This window comes from Tupaia chinensis, unplaced genomic scaffold, assembly GCF_000334495.1.
Source record: "Tupaia chinensis unplaced genomic scaffold, TupChi_1.0 Scaffold000381_1, whole genome shotgun sequence".
NCBI lineage: Eukaryota > Metazoa > Chordata > Mammalia > Scandentia > Tupaiidae > Tupaia > Tupaia belangeri.
The window spans coordinates 59466-66968 of record NW_006159883.1 but is presented as its reverse complement, the minus strand read 5'-3'; the positions used below and the strand labels follow the sequence as shown (position 1 = coordinate 66968).

Below are 7503 nucleotides of genomic sequence, written 5' to 3'. Positions count from 1 at the left end.
GTGGGAATACCAAAGAAATCAATACCAAAAGAAATGCAAAGGTTATTCAACAACCCTATAATTAATAATAATATGCTTTTTTTTGAGAGGTTTTTGCTATAGGGTGTGTGCACTCGTCGGAAAGACAGAGAGAAACAGAGAGACAGAAAGTGAGAAATCATCCCCCAGGGGGGATGGCCACGGCACAATCGCTTCTCCTCCATTCTCCTCTCGGGATCTTGGGCACGCACACACACGTGCCCGTTGTGAGTTTAAACCACCGGGTCCAGCACTTGAATTGCAGTCAACTACATGGGAGTTCAGTGACATAGCCATTACGCTAACTGCTGGTCCCAATAATAATATGCTTTTAAAAATGTTTCAGGACTGGCCCTATACCACAATGGTTAAATGCTCTGCAGAGGGAACCAGATTCCACATGGCCAACCAGGGTTACAGTCCTAGCTCCAGCAGCTTATATGCCAGATGTGCAGGCATATGCCCAATATCCTGACAAGATAGAGAATTGGAGAAAAAAGGACTATGGTGTGACAAGGTACTACTGGGGGTACTTTCTCTATCTTTTACACACTCATGCACATGCACACACACCCTCAAGCATTATTTAAAAAAAAAAAAAAACTAACCAACTTATACTATTTTTCTCCCCATCCACCTTCTATAATGATATGGTCATTAGAAAGCAAGCCATGGTGATTTAACTAGACTATGAGCTTACCTTTGGCACAAGGCAGAGCCTAAGTTTTATTTACTTTGGATCTTTATGACCAAGCACACCGTAAATATTCATGAATGTATAATGTTAAACTGAGCAACTATAGACATAACTCTTCCACATTGCCTGGTGGTACTTGGGTTTAAATTTATGTGTGAAAGGTCATTAAGTTCATGGAAGCCTAGTGGTTAAGGCAGCTGGATCTCACATGGCTAACTGCGTGGTTTGAGTTCCAGCCCCTGCAGCTTGAACACAAGCTTGCTTGTGTGTATGTGCCCCAAATCCCAATAGGATGATGAAATGGAGGAAAGGGATTTTGGCATGATCACACCCCATTGGATGGTGCTTTTTCCCTCTCTTCTCTCTCTCTGTCTCTTTCTCTCTGTCTCTCTCTTTTTTCCCCCTGCTTTGTTGTTAATTGTCTTTACCTGGAATATCTTCATAGGAAATTGTCCGACCTAGCTCTCAGCAGCCTACTCCTGAGCTCTAAGTAATCTTGCCTTCTTTTTGGGCTAACCTAATCTTTCTTCTGGACAAGGGACATTTTGGGATGATTCCACCTCTTCTTTTTATCTTCTTTCTTGGGTTTCTTTTTATAGACTGTGTTCTCTTGTATAGCAGTGTGAGCTTTCTTATACATCTCCTCCATCATGTCTGGAGTTAGATTGTTCTTTACGTATTGAGAGAGTTGTTTCTCATAAATGTCTTCATCTTCTTCCATTAGGTAACGCATGCAGTCTGCGACATTCTGGCCCATGATGTGCTTCTCATGAACTTCTGCATTAAATTCCTTGCTTTCAGAATCATAGCTAGGCAATTGTTTGGTTCTGTGAGGGATAGATAAGTTTCCATCCACCGCTCCCTTCTGGGCTCCCAAAAACTTCATTGCCCGTGATCGTTCTGACAAGGCCTGGATCCAAATAGTGGGTGAAGGCACCAGGTTGTCCATGATGCTTCCTACATTGTACTCATCTCCAATCACTTCCACCTGGCTGTCACAGATCTTTTCCATGCCAAGCCTATTGAGAAGCCACCACACCGGTACACTATGCTGTGGCATCATTTGTCAGGCCAGCCTTCACACCGTGTTTTGGTAGCTCGTGTGCATAAGCTGTGCAGACTATTATACCCCCTTCTGTACGGGCATAAGCAATCCCACAAATGATATCTCTGTTAGTTACTTACATGAACTATCATCCTGCATTTGGGTGTGTTGTACTTATTTTATCCTGGATTACCGGGCATTTCTGAGCATAGGAATCAGTTTTACCTTTTTGTCATCTTCTAAATTTCATTTGATATCTCTTAACAACTTTAAAGCAAATCTCATCCTGTGGAACAGAACCCACAGCCGTGGTTGACCTGCAGTCCCATAAGCCCTACGGGGGAAAAAGTTATTTCTCTCTCTTTCTATGGAGAGCACATGTGCCCTTTAGTAAAACAACAAACTCGACTTTCTTTATTCATATACCATAATATTACACCCTTTTTGGGAGTCTGGGTGGAAGGCCACAGTACCGTTACCTCTGGGTGGTGTCTATGGTGGCTTATTAGTCACCTTGTAGATAGGAAAGCTCTCTGTTCTCCCAGTAGCTCTCTAAGCTGTCACTGTGGCCTACATGTGATAAGTGGAGTCTCATCAAGGTGAAACCCAGAACCTGTGGCCAGAGCCTCAGCCTTCCAGGGATAGGCAGAGTGTACCCCTGCACTGAGAGCATCTTCGAGCCATGAAGGGGTTACACTGATGAGCCTTTATGTGTTGATCCTAGATATGATCTAGGATCCTTCAGTGGATGTAGGAAGCACTCATGGGATAGCAATGAAGTATAAAGCCAAAACAGGGACTTAGACCCTCAATACATATACAAAAACAGTAGTAAGTGTTATAATCCCGAAAACATGAGGTACTATGGGAGTATAGTAATGGGGCAACTTCCTCTGGAAAATGGTATCTTAACTAAGACCTAAAAATGACTTTGACTTGACTTGTTTTCCCACCCACCCAATAATCTCACCATGCCTCACCTTCCTTTTTTCTATAGTCACCAGAAGTTTCGAATCTCCCAGTCATCTCTTCTTACTCCTATTCTCCAAATCTGGCCAAATACCCGCTTTTCCAGGTCTTTCAAAACCCTGTGTTTGTGCCTTCTATAACCATGGAGTTCCTGATGCCCGATAAACATGCTCTCCCAGATCTTTCACCTCTTTGATCAAGTTTCTTCCGACTCCTTGACCTCACTGTGTGTGATCCATCGATCTCCCAAGGACACTGACTGTCCTGTACCCTTTCCAAGTGAAGTAATTATTCCTCTCACATCCTGTGTACTCCTAGGCCAGAATATGGGATGCTGATTTTTTCCTCCCTACTACCTACTATCATTTTCAAAATATTCCTGCTTCCTTCAAAAGCCCCAGCTCTTTGTTCCTACAATCCAATGATCACCCAGTCACCCCCCATCATCTGCTGAACACTTGACACTTGGCTCATTTTCTTCCTTTTCATCCTGGATCTTATTATTATTTTTATCCATATGGTCTCCCATCTGGCACCCCGGAGTCTCCAGTCCCTGGCCTCACTACTTTTTTTTTTTTTCACATAAAAATTTTTTAGTTTATTAATCCTCTCATGAAAAATCCGCACAATCACTGCAGATAATCATTGCAGAATCTTTACTCCTTCAACTGTTCTCCAATCTCCAGCTCACTTTTTGCCAGTACCAACATTGGTCTTTGCAGTCCCCCTGACTTTCTTCATTCTGTTCTTGTGTTCCTTTCGCTGTTTTCTTGACATCTTTTTCCTCTCATAAAGGCCATGTTTTGCAAGTCTATGTTTGGGTTCATTTTTCTTCACATAATCCAAAGAATCATAAATCATGCCAAAGCCAGTTGTCTTTCCACCACCAAAATGGGTTCTGAACCCAAACACAAAGATGACATCTGGTGTGGTCTTGTACAACTTTGCTAGTTTTTCCTGAATTTCTGTCTTAGGTACTGTTGCCCTCCCAGGGTGAAAGACATCAATGACCATTTGTTTCCTCTGAAGTAGTCGGTCGGTCATGAATTTCCTGGTTCAGATAGTTACTGTGTCATTCATGATGGTGCTATATCCTCAAGAGTTTTTTGCTACAGGGCGCGTGCGCTCGCCAGAAAGACAGAGAGAAACATAGAGACAGAAAGCGAGAAATCACCCCCCCAGGGGGAACGACCACGCTGCAATCCCTTCTCCTCCTTTCTCCTCTCGGGATCTTGGGCACGCATGCACATGCGCCCGACGTGAGTTTAAGCCACCAGGTTCAGGACTCAAACTGCGGTCGACTATGTGGGAGTCCAGCGACATAGCCATTACACTAACTGCTGGTCCCTGGCCTCACTACTTTTTAAGAAATTGTCCTTTATGTTTATTCTGTCTTCATTCTCACCCTATCCACATTTTTTGGGGGGGTGGGGTGGGCGGGGGGCTTCATTTTGAAAAGCAACTCTACTTCGTTTGTGCTCACTCGCTCTGCTGAACATAGCTCCAGGCCTTTGGGCCTGTAATAGAACCCTGGACACCGGGACTGCCTTTATGAACACAGAGCTGAAATGAATACTCAGAATCTGCTTCATAATTCTAAAACATTTTCCTAGTAAGATCAATATCTCAGTCCCTGAAGCAGCTTCTTTTTTCCCCCCAAAATTTTAACCCTCCTTCTTTTGGCTCTACTGTCATATACTGTTAAAAAAAAAAAATTAGTAAGCAACTAAATAGGAGTTCTCTTCTGATAACCTTCAAATCTTTCTACATCTGTTCCAATATTCTCTGTCTTCACACTTGTTAAACTACAAATGCTATGGGACCAGCAGATGGCATAATGATTACATTGTTAGACTTCCATGTAGTTGAGTATGGTTCAAGTCCTAAACCCGGCAGTTTAAAACTCATGCCAGATGTGTGTGCATGTGTGCTCTAAATCTTGAGAGGAGAGTGGAAGAGAGGGAATTTCGGCCTGGCCATCCCGACCAGGGGATGATTCTCACTTTCTGTCTGTCTCTCCTGTAAGTGCATGTGCCCTATAGCAAAAATCTCTCTCAAAATAAATAAATAAATACAAATGCCACTGCTCTGTCAAAGGCCAAGCCAGGACCAGAGGCAGAGGCACAGCAGCAACACAATTAGACCCACATGGGAAAGGTCCTGGGTTCGAGTGCTGGGACCTCCTTGAGTATGCTGGGTGCTTACACACATGCCCATGAGAGTGACTGAGACTGAGTGGATTGCAGTATGGGGACTCTGTTGGTGGTACCTATCTCTCTGTCTCTATGTCTCTCATGGAAGAAATAAATACAGTACAAAAAAAAAAAAAAAAGAAAGAAAAGAAAAAGACCAGGCCATTTATAGTCTGGATCCTGCCTTCTCTTGCTTTCTCCAGAACTTTTCACTTGGAATTGTCCTTTTCATGTGGATCATCAATCTCCCCCTTTATCATATACAACATATCATTCTTTAACTCTCATCTTTTAAAAAGTCCTATAATTTTAAAAGAAATCCTTATTTACTTTAGATTGCCCCTCTAGGAGCAGCCCATTTTCCTGGACTTCTCTTCAAGGCTTTTCAAAGGAATTGCTAACCCTGCAGTGTTTTCAATTCTTGACCTCCCATTCACTTTCACTTTTCTTTTTTTTTTAGAGGTTTTTGCCTTAGGGCACATGCGCTCAGGGAGGTTGCCAGGTGAGGCAGACAAGTGAGATGGAAAGTGAGAAATCACCCCCCACCTCCACCCCCCCGGGAGATGGCACATGCCACAATCCTTCCCCTCCATTCTCTTCCCAGGATCTTGAGCATGCATGTACACGTGCATCTGGCATGATTTTCAAGCCACTGAATCTGGAACTCAAACCATAGCAGCCAGGGTGGGAGTCCAACAACATAACTGCTATGCCATCTGCTGGTACCCACCCCATTCATTCTTCAGCCCATTCCAGGGCTTCCATCTCCATCATTCCACTAGAACTATCATCAAGTTACCTAACTTACATGTTTCCAAGTTCAATGAACTTCTCTTATTTACCCTCTTTTCCTTTTTTTTTGTCTCTCCAGAGAGAGAGGAAAAATGAGAAATCACTTCTCAGGGGGGATGGCCATACCACACTCCCTTCTTCTCCATTTTCCTCTCAGGATTTTGGGCATGCATGCACATGTGCCCAACATGTTTTTTCAAGCCACTGGGTCCAGGACTTGAACTATAGAATTGGTCTTGTGGGACCCAGCTACCTTAACCTCCACACCACCTGCTGGTCTCTCTTTTCTTGTTTTAGTTGAGGTTTCGTCAAATGGATCAAAACCATTTTGACCTTTTTTTCCCCCCAAGAAAATTGCTTTATTCTAATTAACTCACTAAACAATTCCAACAACTGATTTAAGAAGGTTACACAATTATCTGCCCAGCCCCAGATTCTATATCATCTCGATGAACTTCCTCACAGAAGAATATCTTCTTTCATTGTAATTCTAAAGGAAGCTACTGATAACAGAAGAGGTTTAACTTATGATTTTATACTTTATAATTTCACTGTCAATTATTTGTTCACATTAAATAACTTGGTCATGAGAGTCGACTTTCTATTTCTTCAGTATGAACAACTTGATTAGGATAATCCATTTGCAAATCTGCACTCTTTCAGCACCTCACTGAAGCCCTCACAGAGCTTAGTGTCACTCTGGTTCTGGGCACACTCCAAAAACTCTTTTATCTCATAGTGGCCAGATCCAAACTGCTGCTGCTGCTCATGTGCTGGGTTCCCTGGGGCTCTTGGTAAGTGATGTCAGGCCTGGAGAGCTCAGCATTACTTCCTCCCCTGAAGCCCCCAGTGATGGCAGGCCTCAGTGTGTGTCCCACAGCAGAGCCCACAGCCACACCAACTGCAGTAGTTGCCATCTGGCCGTCAGACCTGGCTGCCTGCGGTGCAGCAGAAGGAGAGCTGACTGCAGATGGTGGGGCCACTACAGGCGGCTGAGCTGCTGGCCTGGGGGCAGCTCTCATCTGAGATGCCCGGCTGGCTGGAGAGGCCAAGCAGGACGAGCGCTTCAGCTTCCACGCGGCATCGCAATCACACAGAGGCTCAACCAGACTCGTGAAACGCTGAAAATAACAGAACAGCTTCTGCCCAGGAGAGCAGAAGGCGGGAGCCATTTTGACCTTTTCTAATTACTAGGCTCTTTCGAGGATATTACCAGCTTCCAATAGATGCAGATCAATGAGGATTATAGGTCTCCCTCTGAACTGGGTACCTTTTCATTTTCTTTTAGGTTTTTGCTGTAGGGCACAAGTGCTCACTGGAGAGAGACAGAGAGAAGGAAAGTGAGAAACCGCCCCCTGGGATACAATCCCTTCTCCATTCTCCTTTCAGGATTCTGGTCACATATACACACATACCTGGCATGATTTTTAAGTCACTGGGTCCAAGACTCCAACCATAGACACACATGTGACTCCAGTGCCTTAATTACCATTCCATCTGCTGGCCACACTAAAAACTTTTTAAAAGCTTTTAAAAACTTTTAAAAACATTTTTAAAAAGTGTTTTTTGGGGAACCAGCAGTTAGCGTAATGGCTATGTCACTGGATTCCCACGTAGTTGACCGCGGTTCGTGTCCTGGACCTGGTGGCTTAGAACTCACGCCGGGCGCGTGTGCGTGCGTGCCCAAGATTCCGAGAGGAGAATAGAGGAGAAGGGATTGCGGCGTGACCATCTCCCCTGGGGGGTGCTTTCTCGCTTTCTGTCTCTATGTCTCTCTCTGTCTGGCGAGC

General features: G+C 44.2%; 1 pseudogene; it reads right to left on the bottom strand.

Moving 5' to 3' along the window:
* Positions 1 to 6272: 6272 nt before the first annotated feature.
* Positions 6273 to 6885, bottom strand: LOC102491184 (coiled-coil-helix-coiled-coil-helix domain-containing protein 2 pseudogene; annotated as a pseudogene).
* Positions 6886 to 7503: the final 618 nt, after the last annotated feature.